Source organism: Artibeus jamaicensis, unplaced genomic scaffold, assembly GCF_021234435.1.
Source record: "Artibeus jamaicensis isolate MK-2021 breed Jamaican fruit bat unplaced genomic scaffold, CSHL_Jam_final contig_415, whole genome shotgun sequence".
Lineage (NCBI taxonomy): Eukaryota > Metazoa > Chordata > Mammalia > Chiroptera > Phyllostomidae > Artibeus > Artibeus jamaicensis.
The window spans coordinates 41,183,666-41,196,825 of NW_026521823.1; the positions used below are offsets into that span (position 1 = coordinate 41,183,666).

The 13,160-nt window shown below is 50.2% G+C and overlaps 1 protein-coding gene across 1 annotated transcript in view; it reads right to left on the reverse strand.

Annotated features, from left to right (window-relative positions):
* TRPC4 (transient receptor potential cation channel subfamily C member 4) overlaps positions 1-4,444 on the reverse strand; it is a 99,309-nt gene extending 94,865 nt beyond the window's left edge. Inside the window, exon 1 of the mRNA XM_053665644.1 lies at positions 3,862-4,444. The gene's annotated coding sequence lies outside the window, so the exon portion shown is untranslated. The remainder of the gene's footprint in view (positions 1-3,861) is intronic.
* Positions 4,445-13,160: the final 8,716 nt, after the last annotated feature.

Here is a 13,160-nt window from a genome sequence, read left to right on the forward strand (position 1 = left end):
TTGACTTGGTACAGAGAGGTGACCGGGCAGGATCCGGGAGAAGAGCAGGTCGTCTTTGGATCTGTCTCCTCGGCCTCACGTGATGTTTGGCAATCATAACTTGGGGGGGGGGAGAACTTAAGACTTTATTATCTTTTCCTTCATCCAGCTTGTTTTAAAAAAATGAAACAATCACATTTTTACAAGAAAATACTCAGTCCTAGCCATTGTTTAGCATTTTTAATGTATCTATCTTTATTTGCAAAACCCTTCATCTCTTTAGCACTGATATTTACATTATTAAATATTAAACAAATGTGTGCCTACCTTTATTTTTGTTCCAAGATATGTATTAATTAGAAAAGGTAAATTATTTCAGTTTGCAGCTGCTAAATGTAACGTTGATCATCTGAATTACCACCAATTATCCTGGCAGTTAAACATGCAGGTAGAAAAATATGACAATCTTTTCAACGACATGTTTATGAAAGTATTTTTTAATTCAGTAGGGTTAATCAGTACACATCCTAAGGGCTATTGCTTTCATAGAAATTTCACCATGTTAATAACAGGGTTTAACAAGTTTAAAATATGTGTGCTGGACAGGATATTCAAGTTTCCCCTGATCAGAAAGAATAGAGGCAATGTTCCTGGTGACTCCGAATTGATGTAAAGTATCAACTGACTCAGGGTATCTCACATGGCAAGTTGTCTGGTCTCTTACTATATCAACGACCAAAGAGGGCATACAATTCATAGAAAACTTTAATTTTATCATGGTTTTCTCTGTGCATTTTGATCTTGACCTTCCGAGAGTAACTACAACAGAGGAATAAATAACAACAAAAATTACAAAATTGTCGAGGTTAGAAGTAATGGGAATGTATTCTGCCTTTTAAGCCAGTAAACTGAAACTCATCTCAGCTACCAAGGGCAGAGATTTTAGAAACAGCGTTAAGTTGCACAGCTTTTACAAGAGAGGCGTCTGCTCGGCCTGCAGAGTTAGATGCTGTGTGGTCTGGGGGACGCCTGTGTTCACGTTCTTGCTTAGAAAGAAATTTTCTCAATTTGCAATCACGAATCTTCTCACTATGCCTCATTTGCATGCCCTCTCTCTCTCTCTGTTTACTGGCTCAGTGACCTGGAGCACCTCTTCCTACCAGTCTCCCCGCACCCCTCAGTGTTTCTCCTGCTGCACCTCTTTCCTGGCACCAGCCTGCGAGCTCCTCACTCCCCAGCCAGGCGCTGCGCCCAGCCGCTGACCCCATCGCGGCCCTGCGGAGGGGGCCTCCAGCTCTGTGGGCTCCTGGCCCACCAGCCACGCGAGAGCGTTCTTTTGGTCTGGACCCAGCGTGGTCAGCCCAGACGTCGCACCCACTGCTCTGACCAAGTCCACTCAACGTGTCCCGAGGAGCTGATGTGCCTGCCCTGCACCGACCCACACGGTTCTCAAGGATGTCCTTAAGGATGCCATTCAGTTTCGCCTCCCGCGTCTGGAGTAGGAGTGATCCCTGTATCTCACCGATTTTTTTTTTTTTTTTTTTGCCTGAAATCCTTAAGGGGGGAGGGGTTTCCTGGCCTGCTGTCCAGGTGGATAGAAGGAGGTGTGACGAACATGACGAACGTTCACAGGAAACCACAGCGGTGCCGACTGCAGTGTCCCAACAGCCGCCCACGCCCATCCTCACCGTCTGAATCAAAGTTTTCCTTCAAAATGAAAAACTCTAGTTAATCTTTTCTCTTAAAGGATGTGTAATGTTTAAAAACAGATAGGATACCTGAATGGGTTTGTTTTTTTTTTTTTTTCAGTGTTAAAAGACTCTCAGTTTATTTTTAATAAAACAAGCAAACCCTGCGGCTGCCCCCACTTGCTCCCCTGGCTGGGCTCTTGCTCCGGGAGCATCCCGCTGCCTGTCGTGGGTGTGGAATTTAACCGCGGAGGGTCCCCCAAGGCGCCCTGCGAACAGGGATGCGACCCGGTGGACACGGCAGGAGCGGAGGGCCCCGTCCCGCTCTCTCTCAAACTCGCCGGTCCCTTCCAGCACCGAGGGCAGCCGAACGCGCAGCCGGAGCGCGCGGTGCAGCCGGTGCCGGCGACCTGCCCGAGTAGTAAACAGTCGCCCGGGGTTCGGTTGCCCAGCGCGCCTGGAATCCCTAGCGTGGGTCGCGCGGCACGGGTGGCAGTGGTTCCGAGAGAATGAGAATGACGCAGAGCGTAATCGATCGACAGGGCACCGCCTGCCGCCACCCGTTCCTCCGTCCCCCCGAGCAGGTCCCCGAGTGGCCGGGCAGGGCCCCCTGACAGGCTCCCGGCCGCCCCCGAGATCGCTGCGTCCTCCCGACGCAGGAAAGGCGAGCGGCGGCCTCGCTCAGGGCCCCGCGGCGCGGCCGCAGCGGCTGTTTACCATATAAGTCACACCGGGGTGCGCCCCGAGCCCTCGCCCGGCGCGGGGGGCGGCGAGGGGCCGAGGCGCGTCCCCGAACTCGGGCTCAACACCCGACACCCGCCGAGCGCCTCGCAGACCCAGTCGAGCCTCCAAGAGAAGCCGGGCAGCGGGGCCTTTGGAACTGCTGATCCCCGGGGACGTCGGTCCGCCTCCCCGGGGAGCCGGCTTCGCAGGCAGCCTGGGAAACTTCCCCGCGGTCCCGGGGAGGACGCGAGGCGCGGCTCGGGGCAGAGGCAGCTGTCGGAGGCGACGCCCGCCTTACCTGCAAAGTTGCGATCTTCGGGCTGTGGAGGGGTCGGCCCGAGAATCGGAGCCTCGGGCGAATTCCAACGGGGGGCCTTCGTCTGGGCCGAATTTCCCAGCGTCCGAGGAGGAGGACGCCCGAATCTGGGGCCCCCGCCGCGGGCACCGCCTGGGCGGAGAGAGGATGTTCCGCGCGCGGCGCCGGGGAGCGGGGGAGGGGCGGCCGCGAGCGGGAGGACGCGCCACCCCGCCCCCACCGGTCCCTCCGGAGCAAGTTAGCGTTCCCACGGAGGACAGCGGGTGAGCCCAGAAGCAGCAACCCCGCCCGCGGTCCCGGGCGGCCGTCGGACTCCGTGTCCGCACGGAGCCAGCTGGGCAGGGACGGTCCCTGAAGGTGCGCGCCCCGCGCACGGCTCTGCGGGGCGCTGGCGGGGACCCGCGCGCCCGCGAAGCCTGCGGGTGGGTGCCCGGCTCCGTGCGCCGCGTCGCCTCCGCGCCCCTCGAGGTCGGCTCGCGGTCGGTTCGAGGTCGGCTCAGCACTGGGCAGTCCGCGGCCAGGCAGGGGAGCGGCCAGAGCCCCCGCGGCGGTCCTGGGAGCGAGCCAGACACACCTCCGGGCTTGGGCGGGCTCCGCGGAGCGTCCGACGCCGTGCGCGCCAGGACTCGGCTGCGTCCCAGCTCCCGCCCCGCTCCTCGGGCTCGCGGGAGGCAAGCCGCCCGACTCGCAGAGGCACCTCGCCCCCCTCCGCAACTCTCCGAGCGTCTCCCACCCCGGCTTCTCGGGGCTCCCGCACCCCCTCTCCAGGCCTCCAGGTGTCAGGCTTCCCCTGCAGGAGCGGGGTTCTGCGGCTCTGCCACCGGAGCCAACAATAGAGAGGGTCTCGGGGAACAAACCGGGAGGCGCGGCGGCCCCCGCCCCCGCCCCCACCCCGCTGGGGCTTCCCAGCCGGCGGGGGGATCGGTGAGTTTCCAACTGTGAAATAAACGCCGAAACGCGCCCCAGCCTGGGGAGCCGAGAGTCGCTGGCCGCGAGGGGTGCGCGCGCGCCCGTCTGAGCGAGATGCGCGCAGGGCGTCCTGCGGTTTCGGGCGAGAGCGGTGTTCTCCCGGCCCGGCCCCGGGGTCCGCGCAGGAAACGAGACCCGGGCGCGGAGAGGTGGGGCTGCCTCCCGGCAAAGTTGGCGCCAACTTACTCGCTGGACCTGCGACTCCGTGGCTCCCAGCCGGTCACTCCCAGAGGCTCGGTCGGTCTACATCCTGGGACTCGAGTCCATTGTAAAATAGAGTGGCCTCCACGCGTCGTCTTAGCCAGCGAGTGTCCGGCTCAAGGACCTTCGGCTTCCACTCGATTCCCTTTATTTCCCTAAAGCCCCGGCAGTCGCCACTGGCCTCTGAGCCGATGCCCGGCGGCCCCAGCTGGGCGCTGGTGCAACAGATGAGCGGCCTCCTGGCCTCGCGTCTCAGCCCGGGGTTGCTGCACCTTCGGGGAAGCAGCGCCCTGCCGGCCGCGAGGAGGACCGACTCCTTCCCGAGGAACAGTCCCCGGAGGGAGTCCAGGGAGGCGGCAGGCCGGCACCCCCACGCCGCCTCCGAAGTGCAAGCTTAATGCATTTCCTTCTCGGCTGTCTCCCCCACCCCCCGACTCCCCTTAGTTCTCAGGAGTCGAGGGTTTGCGGAGTATTTACAGGAATCAAGAGGATGTCAGCAGAGATCGCCGGCTGGTGTGGGTTCTGCTTTGTTTCCTTTGAAATCACTTCTCTTATTTCTAAATTTGTCTTTCTCTCCAGCCTGCGACTCTTCTCACGGGCTCATCGCAAGCCCAGCCTTGACCCCGGTTCTCCACGCCTGGGAGCACACGACCTCTAGGTCATCTTCTCCAAAATATTGAGGTGCACTGAAGCCAAGTCCGTTCCTGTTTTATCTCCCAAAAAAACAACCAAGGGGAGATAGCAAAAGATTTCCGTTCCCTCCCCAAACCTCTTTTCACTCTTACCACAAAAAGTACATTAACATCTCGCCACTGTTCTTAAATCTTCCTAATGTTCAATGAGGGCTTTTAACAAATATGAGAGAACATATTTATCTGTAGACAGAGGAATGAACTTGCTAACACATGTAAGCCCACTTCCTAACAACAGAGGGGGGAACAGTGTATATGAAAATCTGTTTCATGCTATGCAACTATATTTTTGTATTTCTTCATGAAATAACATCCCCATCAATCATCAGTCACTGAAATGCTTTATTGCCTAAGAAACTCACGTTTACCGATGTCGTGTTTTGTCTCGCTCTGAAAAAACAGTGTTCTACATATTCTATTGGATTGTCTCTATTTTTTTATTGTATATTTTCCATTGCCTTTTCATGCCCTTATAACCGGCCCAGTCACCACACTGTGGTCCGTGTCCGTGAGTCCTTCTGCCTTTTTGCTCAATCCCCTCCCCCGAGACACTCCCCCCAATAGAATTCCACATACTGGGGTGTGTAGACGTCTTATAATACATTCAGAAGAAAGTGGCACCCTGACATCTGTAACCAGTGATCAGAGATTAACAACGTCTCCGTGTAAGCTGAGCGTCCGTGACAAATGGTTCGGGCCCTCCTGCCTGTTCTGGGCCATCTCAGCCTCCATGCTGGTGAGAAGCATTTCTTCTCTGCCCCGAATTTGTTATTTTTCTGATCAGAAAAGTGCCCGGTTATCTACAGTAAACACAGAACAGAAAGGAGCCACGGGGGCGGCCACCTGAGTGGACTGTTTCCGTGGGGGGAAGGCGGCGCTATTGATCTGTGAGCCGCATTTTCAAAGGTGGCCTGTGATTATTGATCGATAGCCTTCTGCCATCTGCTAAAATGATTAGCAGTTACAGGGAAATTGGAAATACGTTTGAAACCACAGTAAACTGCATAGACCACAGCCATTAGCAATAGAAGGAGGAAGGTTTGCTTTTGTTTACAACATTAAAACACAAATTTGGCATCATTCCACACACCTGCATTCTGCTTAACACGCAGTGTGACTTAAAATTGTTACACACAGACCAGAAGTTTCAGTTGGGCAGCTGAGTCAGAAAAACAAGAAGGTGCAAAACAAGGGGCTCTTATTTTGAAGTTTGCAAGACACAAGGTCACCCAAGAAACGATGGCACTAAGCCTGTTCTCTATAACGCTCGCTCGTGGATAAAACGTGCCATGGAAATGAAAGTACAGTTGTTTTAGGAACTCGACTTTCGCCTTACTGCTAAGTATCACTCTTACCCCAAGGAGCTGGTGGTAATGTGGGAGGAATTCCAAAGCTGCTGTAGGTCAGACTTAGAATCTCAGAGCGAGGCGTGCGGCACGCTCTTCACTTAGCATTTCCCGAGAGAGCAGTGCTTGGCACTCAGGCCAGCGTCAGGTACAGGGCAGTGGCCGTGCCTCATCTCGGGCAAAGTTGGGACACATGTTAGCTGTGTCTTTGAGGCCCCTGTGACCTGTGTCCTCCCTGTGTGACCAGAACTTTCCCTCATTCTGCACCGAGACTCACCCAGGCCCCTCCCTGTAGGTGTTGGGTGGGGCTGAGGTGGAGGCGTGGGGGGCCTGGTAGCCTGTTCAGCTCCACCGTAGACACAGCCCCTGCTGCACCCGCCCCCACATGCCACCCCCAGGACTAGGCTTCCATCCGGTCTGTCCCCCCAACCCCCCCCCCCGACTGCGCTTCCAGTCCAGCTTTCGGCCTCAAAGGTACCAAGTGCTCCTCAGAAACATTTCTTTGAAACACTTAGGTCTTTTTCATCTTGCACGTGGGATTGTCCCCAGCTGTAACATTTCACAGCTTTTTGTACACACACTTTGTCTTCACATCTGATTACGTCCTTAGAAATAGAGTCACTGCCTCAAAACACGGGGACATTTTAAAAGTTGTGACACAGTTACATACGCTTCACTGAGCCCTCACCACGTGGGCGCACAAAGCTTGCTTTTCCCTTTTCTATATTTTTGCTGACTTCTTGTTTTTAAAAAATGTCATCTCAGTGTAATGAGTTGTATTATTAAAAAATCTAATATATATATATTTCTGCTTTGCTATTTCTTTATTTTCTTGTGAGATATAGGCCTTTCCAATACCAGTAGGGTTTTTCCCACTTGATCCATGGTAGGTCTTAACATACTAAGAGCATTAATCCCTCACCATATTTATAGCAGATTTTGCTTATTTTTATTTACTGCTAAAGTTTCAGATAATGCTATGTTTTTTAAAAGGCTCAATTTTTAAATTTTTTATTGTATTTATTGGGGCAGCATTGGGTAATAAAATCATGTAGGTTTCGGGTGTATTACTCCGTGACACTTCACCTGTATCTGTGTCATGTGTTCGCCACCCGAAGTCAAGTCTCCTTCTGCAAACAGGTACTTGACCCCCTTCACCCTCCTCTACCTCCCCCGCGGGCCCCCCGCCCCGTCACCACCACACTGTCGTCTCCATGAGCTTTTGTTTGTTTGCCTTCTTTGTCAGTTTGTTGCTGCTAGTTCTGTGTCCCACATATGGGTGAAACAGTTCTTGACTTTATCCGTCTGACATTTCACATAAGCATGATATTCTCGGGATCCGTCCGAGTTGTCGCAAAGGGCAGTGTTTTGTCTTTTCTCCGGCCGAGTGGTTTTCCACCGCAGAGATGCGCCGGGTCTTCCTGATCCGGCCCTCTGCGGAGGGACACTCGGGTGTCTCCATGTCCGGGCCACCGCGAGGAATGCTGCAGTGAACACAGGGGTGCACATATCTCTGCACTTTTGGGGGGCAGTTATCCGGAAGAGGGAGTGCTGGGTCACGTGGCAACTCCCCTCTTGATTTTTTGAAGAGGCTCCACGCTGTTTTGCATAGTGGCTGGACTCGTTCACACTCCTGCCAACAGAGAGCGAGGGTTCCTCTTTCCTCTCCATTTCTCCAGCACCTGTCGTTACTTTTCTTGTTGACAATAGCCTTTCTAACAGGTGTGGGGTGGTATCTTGTTCTAGTTTTGATTTGCGCTTCTCTGGCAGCTGCTGAAATGGAGTCTTCTCATGCACCTGCTGACCATTTGCATGTCTCCGTGGAAGACACGTCTGTTCAGAGCCCCCGCCCATTTTTAGTCGGAGGGCTCCTTTGCATGGTGTTGAGTTGTACGAGTTCTTCATTCACGTATTTTGAATATGAACCCCTTGATGACCTAGAATTTCAAATATCTTCTCCCATTTGGTTGGATGGGTTTCTCTTTTGTTTTGTTTTGTTGATGGTTTCATTTGCCATACAGAAGCTTTTTAGTTTGATATGGGCCCGTTCGTTTATTTGCGCTCTTGCCTCCCTTGTCTTTTAGGTCAAATTTGTAACATCCCCTCTAAGACCAGGGTTCATAAATGTAGTACCTATGTCTTCTTTTATGTATTTTATTGATTCAAATCTTACATTTAGGCCTTTGATCCATTTTGAGTTAATTTTTGTCTATGATGATGAATAACAGTTCACTAGTTTTATTGTATTTATATGTTTATTTTTTTGCACGTGGCTTTCCAATTCTTCCAGCACCATTTATTAAAGAGGCTTTCTTTTTTTCTTTTGTATGTTTCGGCTCCTCTGCCAAAAATTATTTGCCCACTGAGCTGTTTTTTCTGAGCTGTTAATTCTGTTCCATTGGCCTGTTTTTCTACCGACACCACACTGTTTTTATTATCGTTGCTTTGTGGTATAATTTGAAGTCAGGAAAGATGGTATCTCCAGCTTTTTTCTCTCTGAGGATTGCTTTGTCTGCTTGGGGTCTTTTGTGGTTCCATACACATCTGATTTTTTTTTTTTGGTTTATTTCTCTAAAAAAATGCCATTGGTGTTTTGATGAAGATTGCATGAAATCTGTATATCACTTTGGGTAATACGTCCATTGTAGCTATGTTGATTCTTCCAATCAATGGACACATTATTTTTGTGTGTTTTCTTCAATTTCTTTTAATAATGTCTTGTAATTTTCAGTATATTTGGTCCTTCACAGCTTTTGTTTATTCATAGGTATTTTATTCTCTTCACTGCAATTACAAAAGGAATTTTTTCACTTCCTTTTCAGAAATTTCATTGTTACCATATAGGAATGCAATGGATTTTTATACATTATGTTTATACCCTGCAACTTCATTATACTTGTTCATTGTTTCTAATGGTTTTTGGTGGAGTCTTTAGGGTTTTTATGTAAAGAATCATGTCACCTATAAAAAGTACACTTCACTTCTTCATTCCCAACTTGCGTGCCTTTTCTTGCTCTCTGCTCCCTGACTGCTCTGGCTGGGACTCCGGGACCACGTTGAAGGAGAGTGGTGAGGTGGGCACGCTTGTCTCCTTCCCGGTCTTAGAGGGAAAGCTTTCGGTTTTGCGCCAGTGAGCATGATGTCAGGTGGGGGCTTGTCGAGTGTTGCATTTGTCGTGTTCAAGCACTTTTTTTGATACCCATTTTATGGAGTGTTTCAGTCATAAATGAACACTTTAGCTTGTCACATGCCTTCCCTGCGCCTCTTGATAGGATCATACGGCTTTAGTCCCGACTTTGTTAACGCGGCGCGTTGCATCGGTCGTTTTGCCCACGTTGCGCAGCCCTGGAATGAACCCCACTCGTCAGGATCTATTAGCTTCTTAGTGGATCGTCGTGTTCAGTTCGCCGGTGTTTTGTCTGGGACTGTCGCATCTGCACTCGTCAGAAATATTGTTCCGTAAGGCCCTTTGTGCGTGTGTAATCTGTCCCGGGTTTTAGTGTTAGGGTACCGTTGGCCTTACAGCATGAATTAAGAAGTATTGCCTCTTCTCCGACTGGAAGATTTTGAGAAGCAAAGACATCAGATCCTCTTTGGCTGTTTGGTAGAATTCACTAGTGAAGCCACATGGTCCTGGATTGTCACTTTGGGGGAACTGTTGATGATTGTTTCGATCTCCTTACAGTGATGGGTTCACTTCTATTTTACAGTTCCTCGTGATTCAGTCTAAGAAGGGTTTCTAGGAACTTCTCCACTTCTTCTAAGTCATCAAATTTGGTGGCACATAGTCATTCCTGGTGTTCTAGTATGATCCTTCGTATGTCTGTGATAACGTCTCATCTTTCATTTCTGATTTTATTTGAGTCTTTTCTCTTCTTTTTATATTGAGTCTAGCCAGGGGCTCATCGGTGTTATTAATCTTTTCAAAGAACCAGCTCTTCACTGAACTAATTTTTTTGTCTTTTTGTTCCCTACTTAGTTCTCTGATTCTTATTTTCTTCCATCTGCTGACCTCGGGCTTTGCCCTCCTTTTCCTAGTCCCTCTAAGATGGACCGTTAGGTTGTTTTACTGGGATTTCTCCCATTTCTTGAGCTGCACCTGTAATGATATGAGCCACCCTCTCATTATTGCTTTTGCTGTGTCCCAAAGGTTCTGGCACGCCGTGCTGTCACTCCCGCTGTCCCCGGGTATTTTTTCATCTCTCCTATTTCTTTTTCTGACCCCGTCACTCTTTAGCAGCCTGTGGCTCAATCTCCACGTATCTGTGGGTTTCCCTCTTTATTTTTTTCAGCTGATTTTCAATTTTGAGGTGTTGCGATGGAAGAATGTTCTTCATATTATGGTTTCAATCTTCCTAAATTTGTTGAAGTTAATTTTGTGTTCCAATATATAGTTTACCATTGATAATAGAAAAGAACGTGTAGCCTGGTGTTCTTAGCTGGAAGGTTCTGTAAACATAGATTCTTTTCTCCGTTCGGTGTAACGTGTCACTTAAGGCCAACATTCTCATTTTCTGTTGGGATGGTCTGTGCACGGCCCTTGACGGTGTCGTTAGGTCCCCTGCTGTCACTGCGGTTTTGTCAGTTTTTTCCCTTTAGTTCTGTGCATAGTTGCTTTGCATTTTTTGGTGCTCCCTGGTTGGGTGACTATATGTTAATAAGTAAAACATTACATCTTCTTCACGTACGGTCCCTTTTATTATCGTAAAGTGTCCATCTTTGTCTCTTGTTCTCTGTTGCATCCTGAAGTCTATTTTGTCACGATAAGGACAGCCACGCCTGCTTTTCTCTGGACGCCATTGGCGCAGACTGTCCCCTCTCACTCTGTCCTCTCTTCCCGGCCCTGCGGTGAGCCCCAGGCTGCAGTCATGCCCCCGTCCCTGCTCTTCCCCCTTTTTGCTCTGATCCACTGACCGCCATCAGATGCCTCCATGGACGGATCTCTCAGACGCATCTGTGTGTTGGGAGGGGAGCCCTTTGTTCAGTGATGGCTGTTCGGCCTGTTGTAACTTCAGTGCGAGAGACCGGGGGACCCCTCACTGCCATGCCCGTTGGTGGCGAAGACAGAACACAACATACAGAGGATAGGTTCTAGAATTGCATGCCCGAAACCTATACAATTTCATTCACCACTGTCACCCCATACATTTAGTACAAATTTAAAATAGAATATGTTAACCGATCAAATGAGTTTTAAAAGTAAGTGAAATAAATGGACTATATTGTCCAGCAGGCAAGGACATATTCTACAGCCAGATGGCCCGGCTTTGGGCACAAGCGAAGGCACTTACTGGTCACGTGACTCTGGGACACCACCTGCCGCTTTAACTCAGTTCAGCTCTGAAGTGGGACGCACATTAGAGCCTGTCGTATAGATTTGGCTTAGAAACCCACGTGCATAAATGTAAATTAGTGCGAACTAGTCATTGCAAATTGCTTAAAATACCTATCATTGCAAGGTTACGCGATGCTTTATTTTTTCCTTTTTATAGGAATATGTTCATTTTATGATTTTTCATAGAGGGTGAAGGTGTTTCCCAAAGTGGTCATCGAAAAATGGTGTATTCAAGAAACTAAGGCTTATTTTGATACATTTCTTGCCATGTTTCAGTGCAGAAAATGTAGAGGTTTGCAATTTGTCGGTGAATTTAAGCAGAGAAAATAGCAAATTCAAGAAATTCAGAGCTTCGAGAGCAATTCTGTCTTGAGTTGTCTGGACTGTCTATTCTCCCGGCGATGCTGGGAAGGCGGGCTCCCCTGGGTAGGAAGTAAACCAGGCGAAAGTGTGTCTCCGAGTGAGCGCTGAGTCCTTAACCCAAAAAATGTGACTTTGATCTACTACCACACGTATATTTGTTTGTCTTCAGAAGCAAGAATGTTGGGTATCTTATCTTTCACGAGCTCTTTATGATATAAAGTTTTAAATTATTTCATGTTCTTTCCGAGTGCTAGATGTTGGGTTGAATCTCAGATCACGGTGCCTTAGAATCAGAACGCCGGTCTGCAAATCCTTTCTAACAATGTAAACCCCGTTCTTCATCACAATAAGTTTCTAAAAATCGTTTTGATAGATTAGAATGTAAAATATGTAGTTCCCTGGCTGGTGTGGCTCAGCGGGTTGAACATCGGCCTGTGAACCAAAAGGTCGCAGGTTCGGTTCCCAATCAGGGCAGATGTCTGTGTTGCGGGCCTGGCCTCAGGTCGGGGCCTGTGTGAGAGGCAACTGATCCGTGTTTCTCTCACACATCGATATTTCTCTCTCTCTCTCTCCCTCCCTCCCATGCCCTCTCTGTAAAAATAAATCAATAAAATCTTAAAAAATAATAAAACATGTAAAGTTGAAAGGGCCTACTTATGTCTATTGATGTACTTGCCCACACGGTTAAAATCATGTCACAAGCAGTGAAACTACTCAGAAGACACTCCCACTGGAGCTCCGCGACGGCCTGACAGAGACCCGAGTCCGCCTCGCGTAAGCACCGGCGGGGCGCCGCTGTCCGGACTCCGCGGTGCAGGCGCGTGGGGTGCCGACCTCGGAGGCTCCGTCGCCCGGAGAACCCAGTCGCCTGGCCGTAGAAGAAGTCGTTTCTTCATCGCACATGTATGCACACTGCCGACCATCACAAAACGGACAAACAAAGACAGTGAGGCTTTTCAATAAGATAAGACGCTTCCGTTGTCCTGGAACACAAATTCCAAGCACGCATTCGGAGAAACGATGACTGGGCCGGCCGTGCGTCTCGGTCCCCTTCGAGCCTGGCAGCCCCTCGCTGCTCAGCCCCGTGGTCCGTGTGCCCGGCCGACTGAGGTCAGGCTGATCTGCTAGATAATACTTCACGTCTTATTAATCAAAATGAGGTCGGTAAGAGCACTCTCAGGCCTAATGCTGCATAATGGGAAGAGCTATTTCAAGACGGTGAGAGGGGCTATTATTTCTCTTCTGAGTTGTAAGTGGAGAAATGCAAGTGAAAATCAAACACAGATGCAGTTACATTACCTGGTGTGGGTGGTTGTGCGGAAAGCTGTATTAAATGCCAAACGAGCTGTTTTCTGGTGTTAGTTCGGTTTTTCTGATAGTGCCAGTCTCTCATATGGAAGAAAATATAGTTATTAGTTCTTCTAAGGATGAGAGAGAAAGGAAAGGAGGGGAGGGAGGGGAGGGGAGGGGAGGGGAGGGAGGGGAGGGGAGGGGAGGGGGAGGGGAGGGGAGGGGAGGGGAGGGGAGGGGAGGGGAGGGGAGGGGAGG